Here is a 27,677-nt window from a genome sequence, read left to right as displayed (position 1 = left end):
CAAAACTCATCTACTACTTTAAGTGTCTCGTATCCCAATCTAATTCCCTTAGCAGCATCTAAATGGTTCAAATGGCTCTGAGCACTATGGGACTTAACTTCTAAGGTCATCAGTCCCCTAGAACGTAGAACTAAAACCTAACTAACCTAAGGACATCACACACATCCATGCCCGAGGCCAAGCAGGACTCAACTTCAAATGGTTCAAATGGTTCTGAGCACTATGGGACTCAAATCTGAGGTCATCAGTCCCCTAGAACTTAGAACTACTTAAACCTAACTAACCTAAGGACATTAGAAACACCCATTCCCGAGGCAGGATTCGAACCTGCGACCGTAGCGGTCGCGCGGTTCCAGACTGTAGCGCCTAGAACCGCTCGGCCACCTCGGCCGGCAGCAGTATCTAACTTATTTTCATTACATTCCGTTCCTTGTTTTGCTTTCGTTGATGTTCATCTTATATCCTCCTTTCAATGCACTGTCCACTCCGTTCAGCTGCTGTTGCACGTCATTTGCTGACTCTGACAGAATTACATTGTCATTGGCAAATCTTAAAGTTTTTATTTCTTCTCCCTGACCTTTAATTCTTACTCCAAATTCATCTTTGGTTTCCTTTAACGCTAGCTCAATATACAGACCGAATAACATCAGGAGTAGGTGACAACCCTGTTCCACTTCCTTTTCAAGCACTGCCCTCCTTTCGTGTCCCTCGATTCTTATAACTGCCGTCTGCTTTCTGTACAAGTTATAAATAGCCTTTCACTCCCTGTTTTCTACCCCAGGTAAATTCAGAATTTCAGAGAGAGTATTCCAGTCAACATTGTCAAAATATGTATAATATAGAAATACATGCGTATATAAAATATATAATAATGAAACGTTGTTATCAAACAACAGAGCTGTATTAATAGCTTATCATTTATGATTGGAATACTATTACAGAATCTCAATACGCAATAACAATAAAGAAGGCTGAGAGTGGGAGAGAAGGGGGAGCAGTTAATGGAAAAAGAGAGGAGGAGGAGGAGAAGATTGTCAAGACAGGCGAAGGAGGAGATGGATAGAGACAGGAGAGAGGAGGAGATTAGGACGTTTATGCAGTTCCCATACGTATTAGAAACATGTGCTTTCTCTTTTCTTTCTTTTCCATTTAAACAGATTGAGCTATAGCAATGCTTCGCGGGAAGCAGTTAGTTTAAAATAAATTCATTTCTCATGTTTCCTTTACAATATTTAGACGATATTGAAACTGATCACATACAACAAAGAAATAAAAAAACACATTCGTGAAAAAGAATCGAATTAAAAACGTCTATAATAATTCCGAATTTTAACTGAACTCCTGAACCTTTCTTTTATTTCCTTTATAATTGAAATTCAAGGTGCAAAGATATCAGTGATACGGTTCGCCGGCGACATTGCTATCCTGAGTGAAAGTGAAGAAGAATTACATGATCTGCTGAATGGAATGAACAGTCTACTGAGTACAGAACATGGATTGAGAGTAAGTCGAAGAAAGACAAAAGTAATGAGAAGTAGCTAAAATGAGAACTTCGAGAAACTTAGCATCAGTATTGATGATCACGAAGAAGATGACGTTAAGGAATTCTACGACCCAGGCACCAAAATAACCGTTAACGGAGCAAGGAGGACATCAAAAGCAGATTATCACTGGCAAAAAGGGCATTCCTGGCCAAGAGAAGTCTACTAGTATCAAACACAGGCCTTAATTTGAGGAAGAAATTTCTGAGGATGTACGTTTGTAGCACAGCATTGTATGGTAGTGAAACATGGACTATGGGAAAATCGGAACAGAAGAGAACTGAAGCATTTGGGATATGGCGCTACAGACGAATGTTGAAAATTAGGTGGACTGATGAAGTGAGGAACAGCACGTTCAACGCAGGGTCGGAGAGCATAGGAATATGTGGAAAACTGACAAGCCGCAGGGACAGGATGATAGGGGACATCTGTTAAGACATCAGGGAATAACCTTCACGGTACTAGAGGGAGACGGTAATAGAGGCAGCTATAGAGGTCAAAAGCTGTAGAAGAAGACAAAGGTTTCAATACCTACAGCAAACAATTGACGATGTAGGTTGCAAGTGATATTCGGAGATGAAGAATGTTGGCACAGGAGAAGAATTCTTGGCGGGCAGCATCAAACCTTTCAAAATACTGATGACTCAAAATAATAATTACAATAATAATAATAAGGCTGTGTGAGTGGTGCTACATACCGCTTTGTAGCATCACAAAACTCATGCGGATGCATGTATGTCGCCAAGTTGCGGAGTGAGCACGCTCAGTGCGCTTCCTGTGCAGCCCGCGCTGATCTCTGGGGTAGCCAACCGTCACGTTTCCTTAGCCGCTGACTCGCCTTCGCTGAACAGCTGCAGTGTTCTATCCTGAGCATCCCCGTGGCGAAGCGCACCGCTCTTCGTTGGATCTTCCGTATTTTTTTCTATTAAATCTTTCATAAATTAATTAATTTCCTTAGGATTCTTCAAATAAATTTCGGAGTGGCACATGCTTCTCCTGAACTCATATCGTCGCTCCACTTCATCCCATATTGTATGAGTGTTAGTGTTTGCAGTGATTTATTATCATCAGGGCAGTCGAAAAGTAATGGAGCCTCTTTTCCCCTGTTTATGTTTAATAGCTTACGTTTATTTACGTTCAAGGTCAACTGGCAGTCCCAGAACCAAGCGTACACCTTCTGCAGTACTTATTCTCCCGGCTGCAGAGGCCGGGAATGGGCGCTCTAGTGCGGCAGACGAAACCGCTATGTGAAGGTCAGGAGGTAACATCACCTCCTTTGTCGGGTTTCTTTACGGGAGTAATGTGAGGCCACATTTGTGACCAGAAAATGATTGATTCTGAATGTTAACTTGTACGCTCCTATCTCCAGTACAGTAATTACATTGTGTTTAAAGATATCCGGTATTTCGGTGGCTCAAGTTACTGGTGCGTTATAAGGGGACAAATTATGCCCTTAATGAAACTTACCCCTGATGGTCGTGTCGGTATCAAGCAGCTGACGATATAAGTCAGTAATGTTATTCTGCGTTACCTAATATTGTCCTCATCTCTCCATAGTCTTTCTGAATTTTATACCACACGTCAAATCTTGTTGCTCGGATATCGCAAACAGTATTGTGTGTCGGAAAAGTGTTGTGAGTCTCAAACCTTGTATTACTTTGTCAATAAATGGAGACAGAAATTTATTGAATACTTGAAATTCGCAATTGCGAATTTGAACGACCATCACCTGTATAGTGGAAAGACGACAATGAAAAGTTCTGCTGGACTGGGACTCGAACCCAGATTTCCCGCATACGGCGAGCGGTCGCCTTACCATTAGGCTATCCTGAGCACACTTCACAGCCAGGCCCAAACTTCCATATGTCGTCAACCATGTGTCGTATTCGTACATCTGTTATGTATATTTCCATACAGGCGAGACACTTTACTTGAAAGTCGCTTGCCCAGTGTCGGAATAGCACAGGACTCTCTTTCCAAGCAGTAATCCCCTGTTCCAGCGTCTGCTGTTATGGTTAAATGGACGTGGCACATTAATTTTAAGGGGTGGCTGGATGCCCTTCCTGTCGCCACCCCATACCCCCCTGGATGGAATCAGTGTACCCAAGCTGTCTGCATCTAGTGTAAGCCATGGAATAGTGCGAACGCTTTTCAAATGTCTGCGAGTCGTGTAACTAAGGCGGAACGTGGGGGCCAACCCAGTATTCATCTAGCAGGATGTGGAAAACCGCCTAAAAACTACATCCAGGCTGGTCGGCACACTGGCCCTCCGTCGTTAGTCCGCCGGGTGGATTCGATCCGGGGCCAGCGCGCCTACCTGAGTCCAGGAAGCTGCGTGTTAGCACTCTCGGCTACTGTGACAGGGTGGAATAGCACAGGACTTCAATATCAAAATTTATTGAGTATGTTAAAAGACAGGTTCTCACTACTTTAGTTATGTGGCAGATTAGTGAAGCATTGCTGCCAACTTCCTATGGATCTGCTTAAAGTCTGTATACCTGTGTATGTAAAGGCTTGTCTGAATATCCCAACAGTATGTGTTTAACTGATGATGCAGTCGTGTGAATCTGAAAATGAAGGTATCGTACTTAATGCTGTCACAGTAGTTATCTTGTGACTTGGTACTTGTGGTGGTTATCAGTTGTAAGTGTCTTGCTTTCGAACAACTTATTATGGTTGCCTTCAGATGTGGCTGACATATGCTGTGTTTGGATGGGCGTTGGAGATCCAGTAAATGTTGTCTGAAATGATCTGATGTCAGTTTCCACTGTAAGGGGAGCGCCGCCTCTTAGCAATACTGGGACCACAGCAGACTGGGGCAGCTTGATTGTGTTGACCTAGGTTCAGTCATAGTAAACTACATTACATTTCGTTAAACCTCGTTTTTCTGTGTTTTAAATTCTTATCGTTGCATCTGACGTATCATAAGATTCAATACTTCCTTTGGTACAAGGTGTGTAAATACAGTGTCTTAAGATTTTAATCAAGCACTACCTCATTGATTCCTGACCAAACTGTCTGTTTCACTCACTGAGTTGCTCAAATGATTATCTTATGGTTCTTTGTCTTACCAGAGTGTATTAAGAATTTCGAAAACTTAAAGAATTTATTCTACACTCCTGGAAATTGAAATAAGAACACCGTGAATTCATTGTCCCAGGAAGGGGAAACTTTATTGACACATTCCTGGGGTCAGATACATCACATGATCACACTGACAGAACCACAGGCACATAGACACAGGCAACAGAGCATGCACAAAGTCGGCACTAGTACAGTGTATATCCACCTTTCGCAGCAATGCAGGCTGCTATTCTCCCATGGAGACGATCGTAGAGATGCTGGATGTAGTCCTGTGGAACGGCTTGCCATGCCATTTCCACCTGGCGCCTCAGTTGGACCAGCGTTCGTGCTGGACGTGCAGACCGCGTGAGACGACGCTTCATCCAGTCCCAAACATGCTCAATGGGGGACAGATCCGGAGATCTTGCTGGCCAGGGTAGTTGACTTACACCTTCTAGAGCACGTTGGGTGGCACGGGATACATGCGGACGTGCATTGTCCTGTTGGAACAGCAAGGTCCCTTGCCGGTCTAGGAATGGTAGAACGATGGGTTCGATGACGGTTTGGATGTACCGTGCACTATTCAGTGTCCCCTCGACGATCACCAGTGGTGTACGGCCAGTGTAGGAGATCGCTCCCCACACCATGATGCCGGGTGTTGGCCCTGTGTGCCTCGGTCGTATGCAGTCCTGATTGTGGCGCTCACCTGCACGGCGCCAAACACGCATACGACCATCATTGGCACCAAGGCAGAAGCGACTCTCATCGCTGAAGACGACACGTCTCCATTCGTCCCTCCATTCACGCCTGTCGCGACACCACTGGAGGCGGGCTGCACGATGTTGGGGCGTGAGCGGAAGACGGCCCAACGGTGTGCGGGACCGTAGCCCAGCTTCATGGAGACGGTTGCGAATGGTCCTCGCCGATACCCCAGGAGCAACAGTGTCCCTAATTTGCTGGGAAGTGGCGGTGCGGTCCCCTACGGCACTGCGTAGGATCCTACGGTCTTGGCGTGCATCCGTGCGTCGCTGCGGTCCGGTCCCAGGTCGACGGGCACGTGCACCTTCCGCAGACCACTGGCGACAACATCGATGTACTGTGGAGACCTCACGCCCCACGTGTTGAGCAATTCGGCGGTACGTCCACCCGGCCTCCCGCATGCCCACTATACGCTCTCGCTCAAAGTCCGTCAACTGCACATACGGTTCACGTCCACACTGTCGCGGCATGCTACCAGTGTTAAAGACTGCGATGGAGCTCCGTATGCCACGGCAAACTGGCTGACACTGACGGCGGCGGTGCACAAATGCTGCGCAGCTAGCGCCATTCGACGACCAACACCGCGGTTCCTGGTGTGTCCGCTGTGCCGTGCGTGTGATCATTGCTTGTACAGCCCTCCTGCAGTGTCCGGAGCAAGTATGGTGGGTCTGACACACCGGTGTCAATGTGTCCTTTTTTCCATTTCCAGGAGTGTAATTAAATGTGTGATTCTTGTGAATTATTCAAAGTTTCATGTCCTTAATTCGTCCATTTGGGTGCGAAATTATGAAGAGAGTATTTAATGCTTAGTTTTAATAAATGTATGAAAGTGTTGGTCTGTCTTTTGACACCTGGTCCTCACTTTGCATACCACTTGGTTCACCAGCACATGCAGCTACCTGCTGCTGATGGAAAACAAGTCAGTGATTGATGAATGGATGTCCCATGAGGTGCTTCAGTAGGCACTGGAGATATAGGTGGCTGACATCAGGTACTTCTCCCAATACGGTTGTGTACAGGGAACACCGGCTAGCATCTCAGAACAACTGAGCATATCTGAGACCCACTACATCTGACTGAGAGTCTGGTTTGGTGGGTGTGGCAGGGGGGGGGGGGCGATGTTTACGAGACTCTGCTGGCTAGTACTTCTACAACAGCAGACCCCCACCCCAGAAGAGAACACAAGTCATAGTAGCCTAGTGTAGACATGGTGTGGTGATGACTTCGTATGTTCTACTCCTGAAGGAGGATAGCCAGAGCTATAGGATTGCCCATCTTCACCCTCCACAGGCGCTGTCTAGCTTCTGCTGCTTTGTCACCTTCCTCAATGTGCACTCTTGGACTGTGAATACGTCTTCTTGCTTCATAGTGTGTGATCACCACAATGGCGGCATTCCCCCCTCACCCCCCCCCCCCCCTCCCTGTAACGTCGTTTTGCTGCATTGACGCCAGACAGTCAAAGCCTCAGACCAGGGCGACGCGCAACACTTCGTTTTGAAACAGTTTTCAGCGCTCCAGTCTTCCAATTGACAACAGTGTCATCCGTGAGCACCCTCACGCCTTTTCCGTAAAAAATGTTTTTGTGGGGTACTCCCAGAATTACCTTTACACCTGTCGCCTTCGACCCGTTAAGAACACAGTGTGTAGTTCTCTCTGTTAGAGAGTCCTAACCGCAGAAACAAATCAGGTCATCAGGTCCTATACTCGATAGACTATTTTGTTGGCTAGACGACAGTGCCTTTTGCAAGTCAAAGAACACAGCATCATCCTAGGTGTCGTTGTCTAGAGCTCTCGGGATTTCATGGGCGAAAAGATCGATGCAAGTTTCTTAAGATATTTGCTTGCGGAATCCACGTTATTCTCAGTACAGAAGATTTTCCTATTCGAAAAGTAATCAGTAGCGCACGAATATCATGCCGGACTATAAAAAGTCACCGAGTGTATACAAGGAAGGGGAAAAAGGAAGGAAGATTATGCTTTAAGGTCCTGTCGACGATAAGGTCGTTAGAGACAGAGCACAAGTGCCAACTGATGGGGAAGGAAACTAGCGCTCACCTTCAAGCTACTATAGTACTATTAGCATATCGTCATTTTGGAAATACGTTAAGCACTCTGTTGCGGGTTTAGTTACTTAATTGGTTCGTTGCATTTTCCACAGATTATGTGGACGATTCTTTTATCGAAATGATGTGGAAAGAGTCATTCTAGAGGATTTTTAGACATGATTAGTGTTAATATTAAAGAACAGCTCATCATTTGACTCCTACTCATGCAACCACACTTAAAAACAAGGTTTTTTTTTTAAATTGTTACCAGTTTTAAGTAGAAATTCTTCAGTGGAATAGAAGGAGTTGTCCAAGAGAAATGATTTTAAATTAGATTTAAATCTTGCTAATCAACATCTCAGACATTTTATGTTATTGGATAAATGATCAACAGTTTTTATTGCTGGATATTGGACTCATCTCTGAGTCACTGACAGCTTTAACAATGGGTAATAAAGGTCACTTTTCCCTCTTGCGTTCTTCTCATATTGTGATGCATCATTTACGACGACTTTTACTAGCGAATATACGTCCTGTGACGGCGCAGTTAAAATGCCTAATTCCTTGATGACATATCTACATCACAACCATGGGTGAACACAACGTATTATTCTTACTGCTCGCTTTATTGCAATCAGTGCTTTCTTTGTAAGTGATGAGTTACCCACAAAATTATTCTGCACGACATTATTGAGCGGAAACATGCAAAATACGTCAGAAAGTTGATACGATTGTTTCCAAGATTAAAAATTATACGAAGAGCAAAAGCAACTGAACTTAGCTGTTTGAGAAGGCCAGTTTCTTCCAGTTTCGGTTTTCATCAATATGTACACCCTAGAATTTGGAGCCTTCTACGCTACTTACTGACTACTGTTTATGTGCTACATCAATTGTTGATATGACACTGTTTGTTATACGGAACTGAACGTAACGTGCTTTTTTTTTTTCAAAATTTAAGGAGAGTCCATTCTCAGAAATCACTCGTTAATTCTTTTGTCGTTTTTCCTCTCATGGGATTTATTATAAAACCAGTATCGAATGCAAAAAGTATCAATTTGGTTTCTAGAATGTTAAGTGGAAGGTCACTGACATATATAAAGAACAGAAGTGGACCCAAAATTGATCCCTGTGGGACTCCACTTGTGACTGTACCCTAATCATTAAAATTTTCTACTCTTCCGACGCTGTCTGAAGTTTTCAACACAACCTTTTGCCTTCTGTCTGTCAAGAATAATTCAGACCAGCTGCGTGTAAAGCCATCAGTTGCTTCAAACTTGAGTTATTCTAAGAGAGCAGAAACAGCTACACAATCTAAGGTCTTGGAGAGATCACAAAAATACCAACTGACGATATGTTAATTTTTAACGTTTATGCTATTTGATGACTGAATATATAAACAGAGCTCTCTGGAATTCAGACTATGATATGCTCAGTAAATTGTTTCCAAAAAGACGTTAGTACAGGAATTGGAAACAATGGTTTAAGTCGGTCGTGTCTTACAAGAATTGAGTAGCAAAGCTGAAGAGAGACGGCAGAAAATGAATTGTGCACTCCCAGTATGAAGTCACACAGTAAACAATTATTCTAAGGAACTTAATGCTATTTCTCCTTCCGTTACAAACGTAATTTGAGCGCCTTATTTTTCAACCAGTGAGGCCTTTAACAATTACGGACACGCAAAGCAAAGCACGAGGACAAGCAAGATTAATGGATGACGTGCGCTTTTAACTTACGACCAACTTGCACGTCAGATACCAGTCCCAAGGTTCTCCGACCTTCGTTGTAATGCGAGGTCGTGACAATGTTATCAAACAATCTTTCTTCCAGATATCTCCTCTACAAGTGGCGAAGCCGATGTTATTTTTCAACTTGCCAGGTTTTCGTTGCTACTGAATTTATATACACACCGCTTCATTATGTAGCGTACTTCTTGCGCTATTAAAAAATTGCTTTACTTAATTAACACTACACATCATTGCCCAAAATACTTTTTTGTGAAATAATCTCTTTATTTACCAGCAGAATAAAGCGTTAACCTAGAGTCATATCCGTTGCAGTCCACGTGAAAAAGGTTTACGTGTTTTCTTTATTGTTCTTCGGCGAAAGTATGATTGCTTACCAATAGTTGTCTGATTGAAATGGTTTCCGTCTGTAAAGACGTCGATAATAGGTTTCACTACAATGTTTCTTTCACTACTTTCTGGAATGAAATTTTTCGTATTTTTCGGTAGCTCTTCACGTTACTCATTGGCCAGGAAACGTTATGTTGTAGTTGACAAATGACAATTACTATGATTGTTTTACCGTCATTTTTGTTTCTTCTAATAATAATAATAATAATAATAATAATAACTATGCATTCTCCTATGGCGAAAGGTTGTAAACTGAGATTACGACAGTCAGCAGGTAAAATGTTATCCCATACGTATGCTTTCACTGTCGTGACAAATGAATGCATACATGCATGTCTGAAGGAACAGACATTATAAAATAAAAATTACAAGCCTAGAGGGGCAAAACGACAATAATAATACTAACGTACACGTTTGTCCCTTTAAATCTGTTTGCGGGAATCTAACGCATTTTGTGAGCAGCAGGGGCGTAGACAGTGTGGCACATGGAGGTATGGGTCGGTCCGTCAAGCGTGCACGGATAGCCGAAATTGTTAAGGCGACTGCTCGTGAAAACGGGGAAATCCGGGTTCGAGTCCAGATGGAGCACAGATTTTCATGTGCGACCAAACAGGTAATATTTCTATACCTGACACAGCTGATGCAAAGAATTTGCGGTTGGCGAATAAATTTCGTAATATTAATACAGCTGCAGTTCTTCACCACTGTCTGTTCCTTCAGATACGTATGCACAGTGTCAAATACGTAAAATAAGAGAAATAACTCTTTCAAATAGATTACACGCCACAGTAAATTATATAAAGAAGATTTCTAGAAAAATTAAAGCACATATAAAGCTGCTACGTCACCGGCGTTAGACAACTGAATGGTTTTGAAGTGCTTCCTACGTCTCTATCAAGATGATGGCACGGCCCATATAAATTAAAGTGGGCGACGAAATTAGGGCAGCAGATGCGTTTTTGTACTTTACATTACGAATATAATAATTACAATTGGAATTAGACAGGAGCTGACAGTGTGAATGTTTCAGAACCACCACTTTAGAGTCATAGCTCCAAAACACTGAAATGAACTACTCAGAGATGACGGGAAAGATAGGAAGAAGCTAGCCTCGGCCAAGATCAGGTTAGCTCCGAAGAAACATAGCAACACGCAAGGTAATGTTGACTGGAAAAAACTCTGTGAAATCCTGGAGGTAGGATGGATGAATCACAGAGAGCGAAAGGGGAGGGCGTAAGAGATGCTCGTAGCGTATTCCCGCAATTCATCTGTCAACTGAGCAAACAAGAAAGAAAACTAAGAAGAAATTTGGAGTACGAATTAAAGTTCAGGGCAAAAAAATTAATACTTTGAGGTCTGCTGGTGCCAATGTAGTTTTGGCAGAGACAGCAATGGACTTGGAAGATTAGTTGAACGAAACGTTATGTTGAAAAGAGGTTATAAAATGAACGCCAACAAAAATAAAACTGAGGTATGAAATGTAGACGAATTAACTCTAGCTGTGCTGAGGGAATTAGATTAGGAAATGAGACAATGGAATGAAATGATCGTATGGCATTGATGGTCGGCAGTCACCACCTGGAGAAGTTCGACTATCGGCTCTGCAGATGATGACAAGTGACGTTGTCTGGGCAGTCGCCAGGCGCAAAACCCATCCATCGGATTGACACAGGGAACAGCGTGATTGATCACCCCAAATCACTCGCTTACATTCACCCACTGTCCAGTGGTGTAGCTCTTTAGACCACTTTACGCTTAGTTCAGCATAGACGATGGAAATGTTGGCTTATGAGAACCATTGTACCCCAGTGTTTTTAATTCCCTATGCACAGTGACTGTACTAGCTTTAGTCCAGGTAGAACTTCGTAGCTGATGAGTGGGTTCTTTCGCTGGTTTCATGAGGTTTTTAAAACCCACCATCCGCAATACTCGACTGTCTCTTTCCGTCAGTACGTCAGGTCTACCTGGTCTTGAAACTTCCTGGCAGATTAAAACTGTGTACTGGACCGAGACTCGAACTCGGGACCTTTGCCTTTCGTCTGGTACTGGCAGAAGCAAAGCTGTGAGAACGGGGCGTGAGTCGTGCTTAGGTAGCTCAGTTGGTAGAGCACTTGCCCGCGAAAGGCAAAGGTCCCGAGTTCGATTCTCGGTCCGGTACACAGTTTTAATCTGCCGGGAAGTTTCAAATCAGCGCACACTCCGCTGCAGAGTGAAAATCTCATTCTGGTTCTACCTGGTCTTGGTTTACGTGTGGCTGTTTCCTAGCGTTTCCACCAGTTGTCGATGTGGGCAGCTTTAGAAGGGCTGAAATGCCTCTGATGGGTTTGTTACTCAGGTGACATCAAATGACTAGTCAACATTTCAAGTCACTGAGTATTCCTGGCCGACCCACTATGGTGTTATTGCTTCTCTACTGACAACATGATAGTCCCCGCCTCCTGTTATACAGGCACGTCGACCACTCGTGACATCTAGTGGCAAAGTCTGCATTACATAGTGGTGTCTGGATACCACTCATCAGGTAGAGTATCTTCAGCCATGTTCAAGGAATCGTCAATTTGGCAATGGAGGGAAGAGAGAGAGAGTCTGTGTGTATGAGGGAGTGGGCAAGAGGAAAACCAATACTTGTCTATAGCAATCATGTTCAAACTATGGTAGAAGCTATGCTGAGATAAAGAGGCTTTCACAGAACAAACTGGAGAACCACACCAAAGTAGTTTTCGGACTGAAGGCCGCGACAACAACGGCATCTTACAGATCTGTTTTCCTCGGCGGATCTTCAGATTTACCACGACAGACGGTCGGCGCGTGTGGCCAAGTGAGGAGCGAAAATTTTGAGGATTTCGACAGGCTTCCGCCTCGTTGAGCCGTGCGTGTGGGTGGCGTGGTGCCTGGCTGGGATCCAAGTGGCGCATACTGCAGACTCGGGCGTACACATGACGGCTCACTAACAGCTGCCGGCGCGCAATAACCGCAGACGAGTGACGCTGACAAGTTTGCGCTCTGGTGCGAGGGCTTAGTTATGAGCGCCCGCCCACGCATACACACACACACACACACACACACACACACACACACACAGACTACCGACGTAACAGGGAACATATGCTGATTGCCGACACTCACTCACGCAAATTTTACAGCTTCGTAATGGACCTCACTTGTTACTTCTTAAGACCACACGCACTCTCTCTTCGCTTGTACTTTCCTGTCATTTTTCTAGTCTAAAGTGTTGGATGGATTAAACCAAAACAGTACATTATTTTAGTTAGTGTACACACGCCCCGCTCACACACGCATCTACCGAAGCTTGTTGAACGAAAAGAAGAAAAGGAATAAAACAGAGAGGTGAAAGGCTTGTAGGAGGGGCATTCAAGTTGACAGGTCCAGAAAGAACATTTCACTGTGCAGCTGAGTGTGTCCTGGTTTCGCAGTTCTTGCCAGATTAAAACTGAGTACTCGAACCAGGATTACTGAGCCAATGGTCTTATCGGCTGATGTAGCCAAGCAGGAGTCAACTTCAAATGGTTCAAATGGTTCTGAGCACTATGGGACTCAACATCTGAGGTCATCAGTCCCCTAGAACTTATAACTACTTAAACCTAACTAACCTAAGGACATCACACACATCCATGCCTGAGGCAGGATTCGAACCTGCGACCGTAGCGGTCGCGCGGTTCCAGACTGAAGCGCCTAGAACCGCTTGGCCACACCGGCCGGCGACTCAACTTCACTGCAGCATCTCTCTAGTGAAATGGTCGTCAAAATTTTTTGCGCAGGAGCCAATACTGACATTGTGGGACGGCGCCTCATGCTGCAAATGTTCCGATCTTATTATTACACGGTAATCCAATAAATTAGTTTTTTCTGAGCCCCCAATAGTGCAGCTACTGCAAGTGCGCTGTAAATTGGCCGTCGGTTTCCAGGCCCAGATACTGATCGTTAAAAGTGGGCACAAATCACAACTGTTCTGTTTCAGAGTGCTGTCTCCCTCAGAGACCGATAACTGCAACATTCCAATTTCTCGATGAAGCGTTGTTGTGTTATCTGAGTGACCGAATGACTAACTAATTAACAACAGTAGTTGCACTGATACTGCATAATGGATTTCAACGCAAGAATCGATCATAAATCTTAACTAAGTGTTTTGAATGTCATTCTTCTTCCACCAATTGTATTGTATTTCAACAGCCTGTATTTAACTTCAGCCGGCCGGAGTGGCCGAGCGGTTCTAGGCGCTACAGTCTGGAGCCGCGCGACCGCTACGGTCGCAGGTTCGAATCCTGCCTCGGGCATGGATGTGTGTGATGTCCTTAGGTTAGTTAGGTTTAAGTAGTTCTAAGTTCTAGGGGACTGATGACCTCAGAAGTTAAGTCCCATAGTGCTCAGAGCCATTATTTAACTTCATACTCCTTGCTACAAATATGTACAGCATTTCAAGATAACCGTCTCTACAATGCGCATCGGCGAACTACGTTCCTTCTATTTGAAATTTATGCTACAGCAGCTGGTCGGTAAGACGAACACACATTCGTGAGTTGTCAATACTGGAAGACAAACGAGAAAACATTCCCCCAGTCACCTCTAACCGCACAGTGGCCACGTTACTTACCGCTCTGCCCCTGAAACTGCGAACTTTACTTAGCTCATGGCCGAACTCACCAACGTCAATTAAAATCAAGCACATCTTCAGATATATTGTTTCTTACTGAGTGCTCTCTATAAGCTCTTAACGGTACTCGTTATTTTTCGATTTGACTGCTACTTGCTAGATGCATACTAAACTATTCAACAAAGGTTTGGAATACTATTATAAAATGTAGTCCACGATCCCAGAGGATTGATTGACCTAGGCACTTCCTGCGTTTTCCAGTTAAGAGTCCATATACTGGAGGGTGTTTACTACTGGCATCCTTTGTGGCCGTTTCCCAGTCATGTAAATACACAGCTGCCGCAGCGGCACACCGCGAGCAGTCCATTATCAACAACAGCTCCATTCAGTTTGTGTTAAGTACTGCAGTAACGTGCCACGTAGAGGCATACAACACTTTGACAGAGTCCGGATGGTGGTCTTACTTTCAGTAGGTCATACACAGCAAGATGTTGCCGATCGGTCATATGTCACTCAAAGTGGTGTGTCTAATGTATGGAGAAAGTACAGAGAGAGGGTAAATGTGAACGACGGACCTCGCAGTGGTCGTCCTCGTATGACGACACCAATGCTTGATCGTTTCCTCCAACTGTCGGCTCACACAACTGCCAGAAAATTGGACATGACTTCTCCCGGGCAACAGGGATTCGTATCTCAGGCCAAACAGTGCGTAGATGGTTGCATCAGGGTGATATTCATACCAGAAGACCACTGAGGAGTTTTGCACTGAACCAACGGAGCCGACGCCATCTAAGAATCTGGGCTCTTGCACATCAACATTGGACGATTGCCGATTGGAGTAATGTCATGTTTGATGACGAGACCAGAACTGGTTTGCCACAGCAAACTTCATGTGTTAGGATTTGGAGAAGCGTTAGGCAACACCAGGAATGCCGATACGCCCAGGAATACCATCCGTTTGCAGATGGAAATGTGATGTTCTGGGCAGCAATGATTATCGGACTGCGGACCACTCTAATTCTCATTTACGGCAGTTTGACAGGTCCCCGATACCTCCGAGAATCCCTACAAACGATTGTAAGGTCCTACTGACGTGAAGTCGGTGACAACTTGATCCTAGACGATGACAATATAACACTGTACCGTACTCTAGCAGTGTCTCGGTATCTTCAAAGATCCAACGTCAACCGAATGCATTGGCCACCACAACCCCCAGACATGAATGCAACTGGTCATTCATAGGATCGGCTGAAGGGGGCCATCGCATAGCATCCGAATCCACCAATCAATCTTCAGCACCTCACTGAAGCTGCCATTGAGGAGTGGGACCTCATCCTCCAAGGTAAACTTGATGGTTTCATCCAGAGCATGCCTCACAGAGCGGAAGAACTATCCGTGTGCAGGGAGGATATGTTAACTACAAAAGACTGATGATCATCATCATCAGATAAAGATTTTCGCTGTGGTTTTTACTTGATGTACACTTAGGAGAGAGCCTGCTCTGATTTGTAATGTTTTTTTCCAACTATCTAAAATTGTTCTTCTTTTCAGACAGAATGACGTTTATTTTGTTAATAAGGTATTGTACAAAACTCAGTGGGTGTACTATAAGAAGCCACTGTAGTAAACTCGATGGTATTTTTAATTTTTATTGATGTGCGTATTATAAAACACGGCTGAGAACCGTTGGCCGATCTAATATTTGATTCGGGTCGCATGTTTGACGACCACTGTTCTAGTGCCTTCCAAATTTTACACAAGTTCCCGTGCCCACTTTGAGAGACCAGCACTCTCGGAAGAAAGGATACCGCGTATAAATGGCTTAGCCACAGCCGGGTGGACTGTTTCCAGAACGGACTTCTCTCTGCGACGAAGTGTGGGCAGTTTTGGATCCTCCTGACAAACTAAAACAGTGTGCCAGACCGGGGTAACAACCTGGAAGCATGCCGTTTGTGGCGAATGCTCTTACTAACCGGGCACGATTCATATCGTTGCTAATCACGTAGCTCACCGCGCCAGAAAGAAGTTCTAGAATCAAGTCTTAAGTTGATGAAAATGAACAATATTTCCCGAGATGTTCGCTGAGAAGGAAACGATTGGTCTCTTCACAGTAACGTCTGGAAGTGGAGACTTGTTGCTGAGATTAAATGACACTTGTCAGCCATTGATTAAGTAATGCGGTGTTATTTCACCTTAATTTTCATTGCAAACAACTGAAATTTCGTCATTACAGCGGTAACAGCAGGTGTGCCACGTTAAGTAGACTGTTCCATGAAAAGCATCCGGACACGTATTGGTGGGTATGGGTATCCGTTATGTCTACCCTTCGCCTTTATGGCGGCTTGAGCCCTACTAGGCGCACTTTCAATTAGGTGTCTGAATGTAAGTGGCGGGAATGGAATCCCATTCTTCCTCAAGAGCCAAAACCAGAGAAAGCAGCGATGTAGGACGCTGGGGACTAGAGCGACGTCGACGTTCTCACTCATCCCAGAGGTGCTCCATTGGGTTCACGACGGGACTCCGGGCAGGTCAGTCCATTTCAGAAATATTACTGTCCAGAAACCATTGCCTCACTTATGCTACTCTATGACAGGGTGCTCATACAAACAATCACCATCTCCGAGCGGTTCTTCTGTCGCAGGTCAGTCCATTTCAGAAATATTACTGTCCAGAAACCATTGCCTCACTTATGCTACTCTATGACAGGGTGCTCATACAAACAATCACCATCTCCGAGCGGTTCTTCTGTTGTATGCAATACACACTGCTGTAAAAACTGTTCATACGCTTTTGCATCTAATGTTTCTTTCTTAACCGCAATACGGGGGCCACACCATAACCACGAAAAACACTGGCCACACCGCAACACCACCTCGTCCGTACTTACCATCGGCCCACACATGATGGTAGGTAGCGCTGTCCAGTCATTCGTCAAACGCAAACCCTTTTATCTGATTCGCGCAGGCTACAGCGTAATTGACAAATCCAAATCGCCAATTTCTAGTCATCTGCTGTCCAGTGGCATCGCTCCTTATGTGATATTCCTGGCTATGGCCGCCAGTATTTTATCTTGCTAGAATCTCGCCTTGATGCATCTTGATATACGTGAAGTAGCATATGGTACAAAAGTGGAGTGAAGTACAAGTAGCAGATGGTACAGTGTGTACTACTCCCAGGGGAGATTCCGCCAATTGTACTGAACTTGCTTCTGATTGGTCGGCACATTCAGGCGTTAGGCGCCAAAACGTCTAACTTCTCTTATTAATTATTTACGTTTTTTCGTTGTTTTCGGCATGACAGTCTCTCATGGTTACCCTAAGAGCCTACCGTTTTTGTTTATTAAATTGCTCTAGTTTTGAGAAACATAAGACGAATGATATTACAACCGAAGTGCTTCGGACACCTTCGGGTCGCTTTGGCGCGCCTGGGAGACGAAGTACTTTGGCTGCACTAGTCAGACTGTTTCGGGCGTTCTGAAGGTCCGGTCACGCATCTCTGTTCCGGTCGTTTGGAGGGCCGGACGTGTAAGACTGTTTCGGGCATTCTTCAGAGCCGGACATGTATCTCTGTTTCGGGGCGGACATGTCGTACTCTGTAACGGAAGTTGTCATAAAAGTTACCGAATAATTAAGAAAGCTACGTCGATATTAATGTAAAAGACAGTGTAAAACGTGTGATTACTTAAATATAACAAAACAGGATACAGTAATGAGACGTGTCGCCTACCATCATTGTCAGTACTACAGACGGAGACTGAAGTGGGTAAGTAGCATCCCATAATAAGCACAATCACAGGTTCCAGATGACGGCATAACAGTCTCCACCGAAGAAGATCCCAAGACCGACGAGCTGTCTCCTGCGCTGGGGGCACAACTTTAGAAGACGTCAGGTTGGTGGAAAGAACGGTTAGGGACTCTTATTCAGTCTCTCCAGCTTCCAGATCTGACTTCCAACACGACAACGTATAATTTACACTCCTGGAAATGGAAAAAAGAACACATTGACACCGGTGTGTCAGACCCACCATACTTGCTCCGGACACTGCGAGAGGGCTGTACAAGCAATGATCACACGCACAGCACAGCGGACACACCAGGAACCGAGGTGTTGGCCGTCGAATGGCGCTAGCTGCGCAGCATTTTTGCACCGCCGCCGTCAGTGTCAGCCAGTTTGCCGTGGCATACGGAGCTCCATCGCAGTCTTTAACACTGGTAGCACGCCGCGACAGCGTGGACGTGAACCGTATGTGCAGTTGACGGACTTTGAGCGAGGGCGTATAGTGGGCATGCGGGAGGCCGGGTGGACGTACCGCCGAATTGCTCAACACGTGGGGCGTGAGGTCTCCACAGTACATCGATGTTGTCGCCAGTGGTCGGCGGAAGGTGCACGTGCCCGTCGACCTGGGACCGGACCGCAGCGACGCACGGATGCACGCCAAGACCGTAGGATCCTACGCAGTGCCGTAGGGGACCGCACCGCCACTTCCCAGCAAATTAGGGACACTGTTGCTCCTGGGGTATCGGCGAGGACCATTCGCAACCGTCTCCATGAAGCTGGGCTACGGTTCCGCACACCGTTAGGCCGTCTTCCGCTCACGCCCCAACATCGTGCAGCCCGCCTCCAGTGGTGTCGCGACAGGCGTGAATGGAGGGACGAATGGAGACGTGTCGTCTCCAGCGATGAGAGTCGCTTCTGCCTTGGTGCCAATGATGGTCGTATGCGTGTTTGGCGCCGTGCAGGTGAGCGCCACAATCAGGACTGCATACGACCGAGGCACACAGGGCCAACACCCGGCATCATGGTGTGGGGAGCGATCTCCTTCACTGGCCGTACACCACTGGTTCTCGTCGAGGGGAAACTGAATAGTGCACGGTACATCCAAACCGTCATCGAACCCATCGTTCTACCATTCCTAGACCGGCAAGGGAACTTGCTGTTCCAACAGGACAATGCACGTCCGCATGTATCCCGTGCCACCCAACGTGCTCTAGAAGGTGTAAGTCAACTACCCTGGCCAGCAAGATCTCCGGATCTGTCCCCCATTGAGCATATTTGGGACTGGATGAAGCGTCGTCTCACGCGGTCTGCACGTCCAGCACGAACGCTGGTCCAACTGAGGCGCCAGGTGGAAATGGCATGGCAAACCGTTCCACAGGACTACATCCAGCATCTCTACGATCGTCTCCATGGGAGAATAGCAGCCTGCATTGCTGCGAAAGGTGGATATACACTGTACTAGTGCCGACATTGTGCATGCTCTGTTGCCTGTGTCTATGTGCCTGTGGTTCTGTCAGTGTGATCATGTGATGTATCTGACCCCAGGAATGTGTCAATAAAGTTTCCCCTTCCTGGGACAATGAATTCACGGTGTTCTTATTTCAATTTCCAGGAGTGTATATTTCCACCACCTCAAGTGTCGTTTAGCACTGACAACAGAAATGTGTGGCTTATGAGGAGCTGCTCGACACTGTGCTTCATTCTTTTTAACTCCCTAGTCACAGTCACTGTGCTAGCTGAATGGCAGGTAGGACTTAGGAACTCACGAATGGTTCCTTTCTCTGACTTCGTGCCACTTTTTCAACCACCCTCCGCAATGCTCGACGGTGCCTGACATCTGCCCGGTCTTGCTTCAGCATTAACTGCTGTTGATCCTTCGCGATTGATAATAACGTTACAGTCATCTGTCTTGGCCGTGCGGGGTAGCCACGCGGTCTAGGGCGTCTTGTCACGGTCCGCACGGCTCCCCCCGTCGGAGGTTCGAGTCCTCCATCGGGCATGTGTGTGTGTATTGTCCTTAGCGTCAATTAGTTTAAGTTTGATCCCATAAGATCTTACCACAAATTTCCAGTTTCATTTGTCTTCTGACTGGATGATGCAGCGGCCCACATCTCTGAAGAATCTCCTCATCCCTTCACTTATCAGTCCACGTAATTTTCAACATTCTTCCGTAGCATCACGTCTCAAACGCTTCGATTCTCTTCTGTTCAGACTTTCCCAAAGTCCATGTCTCACTACCATACACTGCTATGCACCAAACGCACATTCTCAGAAATTTCTTCCTCAACTTAGGGCACATGTTTGCAACTAGTAGACATATCTTGGCCAGGAATGCCCTGTTTGCCAGTGATAGTCTGCTTTTTATCTCTTCCTTGGTCCGTCCGTCATTGATCACGTTGCTGGACAGGCAGCAAAATTCCTGAATTTCATCTAATTCGTGATCACCAATCCTGATGTTAAGTTACTCGCTGTTCTCATTTCTCCTACTTCTCGCTACTTTCGTCTTTCTTCGATATATTGTCAATCCATATTCCGTACTCATTAGACTGTTCATGCCATTTAACACATCCCGTAATTCTTTTTCGTTTCCACTGAGGATACCAATGTCATCAGCGAAACTTACAGTTGATATCCTTTCACCCTGAATTCTACTCCCACTCTTGACCTTTTGTATCATTTCCCTTATTGCTTCCTCAATGTCTAGGTTGAACAGTGGGGTTGAAAGACTTCACCCCTACCCTACACCCTTTATAATCTGTGCATTTCGTTCTTCGTCTTCCTCTCTTATTGTTATCTTTTGGTCCTTGTACATACTGCATATTACCTGTTTTTCCCTATAGCTTACCCCTTTCTTCCTCGGAACTACGAACACCTTGTACCATTTCACATTGTTGAACGCTTTTTCCTCCTCGACAAATCCTACCAACGTGTCTTGATTTTTCTTCAGTCTTGCTTCCATTATCAACCGCAACGTCAGAATAGCCTCTCTGGTGCCTTTATCTTTCCTAAAACCAGACTGATCCTCATCTAACAGATCCTGAGTTTTCCTTTCCATTATTCTATATATTATTCTTGGTTGGTTGGTTGAGGGGAAGGGGCCAAACAGCGAGGTCACAGGCCCCTATTATTCTTGTCAGCAAATTGGATTCTTGAGGCCGATTATGCGAGAATTCTTGCTGTCTTCCGAATAGTGTGGATGATGTTCTTCCGAAAGTCTGATGGTATGATGCCACTCTCATACATACTATTCACCAACGTGAATGTCGTTTTCTTTCCACTTCCCCCAATGATTTTAGAACTTCTGATGGAACATCATCTATCCCTTCTGCCCTATGCGATCTTACGTCTTCCAAAGCTATTTTAAATTCTGAGTCTAATACTGCATCCTTTATCTCATCTAAATCGTCTTCAGTTTCATCTTCTATATGTCATCAGACAAGTCATCCCCCTCATAAAGGCCTTCAGTGTACTCCTTACACCTATCCACTCTCTCCACGGCATTTAACACTGGAATTCGCAATGCATTCTTAATGTTAACGCCCTTGCTTTCGATTTCATGACTTTTCTATATGCTCATTCAGTCCTTCCGACAATCATTTCTTTTTCGATTTCATGCAGTGATTTGCCTTACCGTCCCTGCGCTTCCTCATTATTTGATTCCGAAGTTATCTTTATATCTATATTCCTGAATTTTCCTGAACATTTCTGTACTTCTATCTTTCGTTGATGTGTTGAAGTATTTCTTCTGTTATCCACGGTTTCTTCGCAGTTGCCTAACTTGTACCTATCTTTTTCTTACCAGCTTCAGTGATTGTCCTTTTTAAAGATGTCCATTCCTCTTCAACTGTACTGCCTGCTGAGCTATTCACTATCGCAGTATCTATAGCCTCAGAGAACATCCAACCGTATCTCTTCATTCCTTAGCATTTCCATACCCACATCTTTGCGCATTGCTTATTCCTGATTAGTCCCTTGAACTTCAGCCTACTCTTCATCGTTACTACATGGTGATCTGAGCCTGTATCCTGGGTACGCTTTACAATCCAATATTTGATTTCGAAATCTCTATCTGACCATGATATAATGTAACTGTATTCTTCCTGTATCTCCCGACCTTTTCCAAGTATACAACCTCCTCTTGTGATTCCTGAGCAGAGTATTCGCTGTTACTAGCTAAAATGTGTTGCAGAACTCAATTTGTCTTTCTCCTCTCTCGTTCCAGCCTCCAAGCCCATATACTTCCGTAACTTCTTCTTCTACTCCTTCCCCTACAAAGGCATTCCAATCCCCCATGACTGTTAGATTTTCATCACCCTTTACGTAGTGGATTACACGTCCAGTTTTCTCAAATGGTTCAAAGCACTATGGGACTTAACATCTGAGGTCATCAGTCCCCGAGAACTTAGAACTACTTAAACCTAACTAACCTAAGGACATCACACACATCCATGCCCGAGGCAGGATTCGAACCTGTAACCGTAGCGGTCGCGCGGTTCCAGACTGAAGCGCCTAGAACCGCTCGACCACACCGGCCGGCTCAATATTCTCATACACTTTCCTTACCTCTTTATCTTCCGGTTGTGACGTCGGCGTATATACATGAACTATTGTTGTCAATGTTGTTATGCGGTCGATTCTGATGAGAAATCCCTATCATCACTGTACTGTTCAGAGTAACTCACTCTCTGCCCTACCTTCCTACCATTTCGAATCATACTCCCGTTATACCATTTCCTGCTTCTTTTGATATTACTCTTCTTGTATTCTTTCCATTTCTCTACATTTATCCCCACTATATCTAGCGTGAGCCTTAGTATTTCCCTTTTCACGTTTCCTAGCTTCCCTACTATGCTCGAACTTCTGACAATCCACATCTAGACTCGTAGAAAACTAGGCTTTTGTTCGTTATTCAATCTGTTTCTCATGGTCACATCCCCGTTGGTAGTCCCGTCAGGGAGATCCGAATGAGGGACAACTCTGGAATCTCTTGCCAATGGAGAGATCATCGTGACACTGTCCAGGATCTTGTTCAGAAGCTAAATGCTGCTTTATTTACCATTAGAACAGTATCTGAAATAAGTGACACTTCAACACGTAAAGTAGTCTACTTCGCATATTTTCATACGCTTATGTCGTATGGTATTATTTTTTGGGGTAATTCTTCTGATTCAAAAAGGGTATTTTTGCTCAAAAACGGGCTGTTCGAGCTATATGTGGTGTAAGTTCGAGAACCTCTTGTCGACCCCTATTCAAAAATCTGGGAATTCTGACATTGCCGTCACAGTATATATTTTCTTTAATGTCGTTTGTTGTTAGCAATATTAGCCTATTCCCAAGAGTTAGCAGCTCTCACTCAGTTAATACTAGGCAGAAATCAAATTTGCATGTAGAATGCACTTCCTTGACTCTTGTGCAGAAAGGAGTGCAGTATTCTGCTGCATCCATTTTCAATAAGCTACCACAAGAACTCAAAAATCTTAGCAGCAGCCCAAACTCTTTTAAGTCTAAACTGAAGAGTTTCCTCATGGCTCACTCCTTCTATTCTGTCGAGGAGCTCCTGGAACAGCTAAAAAATTAAGCAAATTCCAGTGTTACATTGTTGATTTTCTTCATTTAAACTTACGACTTTTCATCTGAATATGTTTTTTTATATTTCATTTTATCTGTTTCTAATATCGTGTTATAATTTCATGTATTGACTCGTTCCATGACCATGGAGACTTCTCCTTAATTTGGTCCCACGGAACAATAAATAAATAAATAAATAAATAAATAAATAAAATTACAGGCCACTGTCGGGCGGCGGGTGGATTAATTAATAATCTTCACCGTCTACAAGAACCTGAAAACTATTTTTGCGGTCAGCCAGAAAGCGATGGAGAATATACTGACCATAATTACCACTCTGCAAGTCCACACCACTCATTGTGCTCAGTGAAAGAAAATATTCCCACTTGCTATTTACTCAGCGCGATCAGGAACAATGACTAGAAATGAAAGTTTTGAATTTTAACTGATTTATACATTCAGTAAAAGTTCACACGCACAAAATATAATAAAATTCCTAACAGTAATAATAATGTCCCTATCGGAGATAGCGCAATTAACAGTTCAGAGGAGACCTCTAAGGAAATTTCCAGGTAAAATGGTCTATCGCCCTGACTTCTAACTACCAAAAGTTAGTTTATCGATTTAAAAGTGGAAATAATCTCGTCATTTGCCATAAGGTTTTTTTAAATATTATTAACGACATACAGTTACTTCCGTGAAATCAAAGCGATCCAGGGCGGTTTACAGTCCTCGCAAATTCAAAAAAATGGGTGTGAAATCTTATGGGACTTAACTGCTAAGGTCATGAGTCCCTAAGCTTACACACTACTTAACCTAAATTATCCTAAGGTCAAACACACACACCCATGCCCGAGGGAGGACTCGAACCTCCGCCGGGACCAGCCGACCAGTCCATGACCGCAGCTAATCCCGCGCGGCTCGCAAGTTCACTTCTCACTTTTATCGAAAACGCTTTTGGTAGCTGTCCCGCTCTGACGTCGTCCGAGGAACAGTGCATGCAGGCGTTTGACTGGCGTGTACAATATAAAGGGGATGTTTCCAGAATGAGATTTTCACTCTGCAGCGGAGTGTGCGCTGATATGAAACTTCCTGGCAGATTAAAACTGTGTGCCCGACCGAGACTCGAACTCGAGACCTTTGCCTTTCGCGGGCAAGTGCTCTACCAACTGAGCTACCGAAGCACGACTCACGCCCGGTACCCACAGCTTTACTTCTGCCAGTATCTCGTCTCCTACCTTCCAAACTTTACAGAAGCTCTCCTTCGAACCTTGCAGAACTAGCACTCCTGAAAGAAAGGATATTGCGGAGACATGGCTTAGCCACAGCCTGGGGGATGTTTCCAGAATGAGATTTTCACTCTGCAGCGGAGTGTGCGCTGATATGAAACTTCCTGCGAAAGGCAAAGGTCCCGAGTTCGAGTCTCGGACGGGCACACAGTTTTAATCTGCCAGTAAGTTTAATATAAAGGGGGTTCAAATGGCTCTGAGCACTATGGGACTTAACTTCTGAGGTCATCAGTCCCCTAGAACTTAGACCTACTTTAACCTAACTAACCTAAAGACATCACACACATCCATACCCGAGGCAGGATTCGAACCTGCGACCGTAGCAGTCGCGTGGTTCCAGACTGTAGCGCCTAGAACCGCTCGGCTACCCCGGCCGGCTGACGCGTACAGATTGATATTTCGGTGCTTAGTGTCTCCTTTTACTGCCTCTCTGGCCGTAAACAGTTTTACCAAGAACCTTATAAATGTTCAATGTGAGCACCATTTGTCACACGGCACACATCAAATCTGTAGACGAGCTCTTCCCAAACGTTGATAAGTGTGTCTTCAGTGATTGTAGCAACAGCTGCTTCAATCCAGTTTTTTAATTCAGGGAGGTCTACTGGTAGCGGAGGCACGTACACACGATCCTTGATGAACCTCAAACGAAAAAATCGCATGGTCTTAGGTCGGGTGAACGTTAACGCCATGCAAATCAAGCCCTGTTATTGGGCCCCTTGCGGCCTATCCAGCACTTGGGTATAATGAAGTTCAACCAATTGCGTACTGCGGTTTGCCAGTGAGGTGGCGCACCATCTTGCTGGAAAATGAAGTTCTCTGTTTCATCTTCCAACTGAGGGAAGAGCCATCGCTCTAGTGTATCAAGGTAAGAAGTGCCAGTTACAGTAGTTTCACCAAAAAAGAAAGCCACATAATCCTTCCACCAGGAAACGGCACAAAAAACAGTCACTTTAGGGGAATTTCGTTGAATTTGTACCACCTCGTGAGGATTTTCATAGTGAGTGTTAACATGTCCACTAAGGTGAAAGGTCGATTCAGCACTGAAGACAACATGATCCAGAAAATCTTCATCGTCATGAAACAGCATTTCGTTTGAAGCTGGCACGCAATTCATGGTCTGCAGGCTTTAGAGCCTGTAATAACTGTAAACGGTAAGGACGTAGTTGTACATGTTTTCTTAAAACTTTCCAAACAGTCGACACGCGAACTTGTAATTCACGACTAGCCTTCCGGACTGGTTTCTTTGGGCTACGAGTTAACGACTCTATGACTCGTTCAACAGTCTCTACACTAAGTCTTGGTCGTCCTGTGCTCTTCCCTTTACAGAGGCAGCTGGTATCTTCAAATTGATGATACCATCTGCGAATGTTATTATCACTCGGAAGATCACAACCGAACTTCAGCCAGAATGCACGTTGCACAGTAACTACAGATTCGGTCTTTGCAAACTGCAAAACACAAAACGCTTTCTGTTCACTAGTCGCCATCTTCGCTACTACCACTGTCTAGCGGACTGCAGCGGAAACATTGCGCGCTGCGCATGCGCACTGGTGCCAAACACAAATGTTTGAGTTGCTCTTTCATTTACCATATCATTCATAACTGTAAGTTTAAAGTAATAAATATTATAAAGCGTTAAAACCGCGATATTCATTTATAAACATCCTGTATTTATGTCGCTCTCCTACATCTAACCCATCAGTCGTCAACCACGAGCACACCTGAAGTTGTCCACCGCAGCTCCGGACGAAACGTCGGGAACGAAAATGCTTCATGGACGACTGCCGTACAAACCGGAAGATTTTGCAGTAGCAGATCGACACCTCTGTGCAGTTATCTTTCCATTTGCACCTCGATGACGTATTGTGCACTCCCAATACCTACGGCGTGCGCAGAACGCTGGCGAAGTCGTGCAGGTTATTTCCGCCGTACGGGTTTTGGGCTGTTCCAGCCCCGCTGGTAGGCGGCCGCTGTCCACTCGGCACGCGGCCATCGCCGCCTCTCCCACACAGATTGCTCGATAGGCGACGCGCCGGCCTCCTCATCAGCCGGGGAAATGAAAAACCCGGCGAGAGCCGCATCGAGAGGTCGCCTCATCGCAGCCCCCCTCTCTCTCGTCCGTCTCTCTTTTTTTTTTTTTTTTCGCCGTCCCGCAAGTCTTTTGCGATCCGAGGGGAAACGAGCGAGGTTATTAAAAGCGCAGCACTTGGTAGCGCCGGCGAGCATCGGAAAAGAAAAAGCCAGCCTCGCATTGTTTGAAATGAGTCCGCGTCTCCTACCACACTCGCATCCCACGCCAGTCCCATCTCAAACACGTGTGTCACCAAATACACTACGGCCATTAAAACTGCTACACCAAGAAGAAATGCAGATGACAAACAGGTATTCATTGGACAAATATATTATACTAGAACTGACATGTGATTACATTTTCACGCAATTTGGGTTCATAGATCCTGAGAAATCACTACCCAGAACAACCACCTCTGGCCGTAATAACGGCCTTGATGCGCCTGGGCATTGAGAAACAGAGCTCCGATGGCGTGTATACGTACAGCTGCCCATGCAGCTTCAACACGATACCACATTTCATCAAGAGTAGCGACTGGCGTATTGTGACGAGCCAGTTGCTCGGCCACCATTGACCAGACGTTTTCTATTGGTGAGACATCTGGAGAATGTGCTGGCCAGGGCAGCAGTCTAACATTTTCAGTATCCAGAAAGGCCCCTACAGGACCTGCAACATGCGGTCGTGCATTATCCTGCTGAAATGTAGGGTTTCGCAGGGATCGAATGAAGGGTAGAGCCACGGGTCATAACACATCTGAAATGTAACGTCCACTGTTCAAATTGCCATCAATGCGAACAAGAGGTGACCGAGACGTGTAACC

The sequence above is a fragment of the Schistocerca piceifrons genome, chromosome 2 (assembly GCF_021461385.2).
Source record: "Schistocerca piceifrons isolate TAMUIC-IGC-003096 chromosome 2, iqSchPice1.1, whole genome shotgun sequence".
In the NCBI taxonomy this organism is placed as follows: domain Eukaryota; kingdom Metazoa; phylum Arthropoda; class Insecta; order Orthoptera; family Acrididae; genus Schistocerca; species Schistocerca piceifrons.
The sequence above is the reverse complement of the archived record's forward strand: the minus strand, read 5'-3'. Positions refer to the sequence as shown.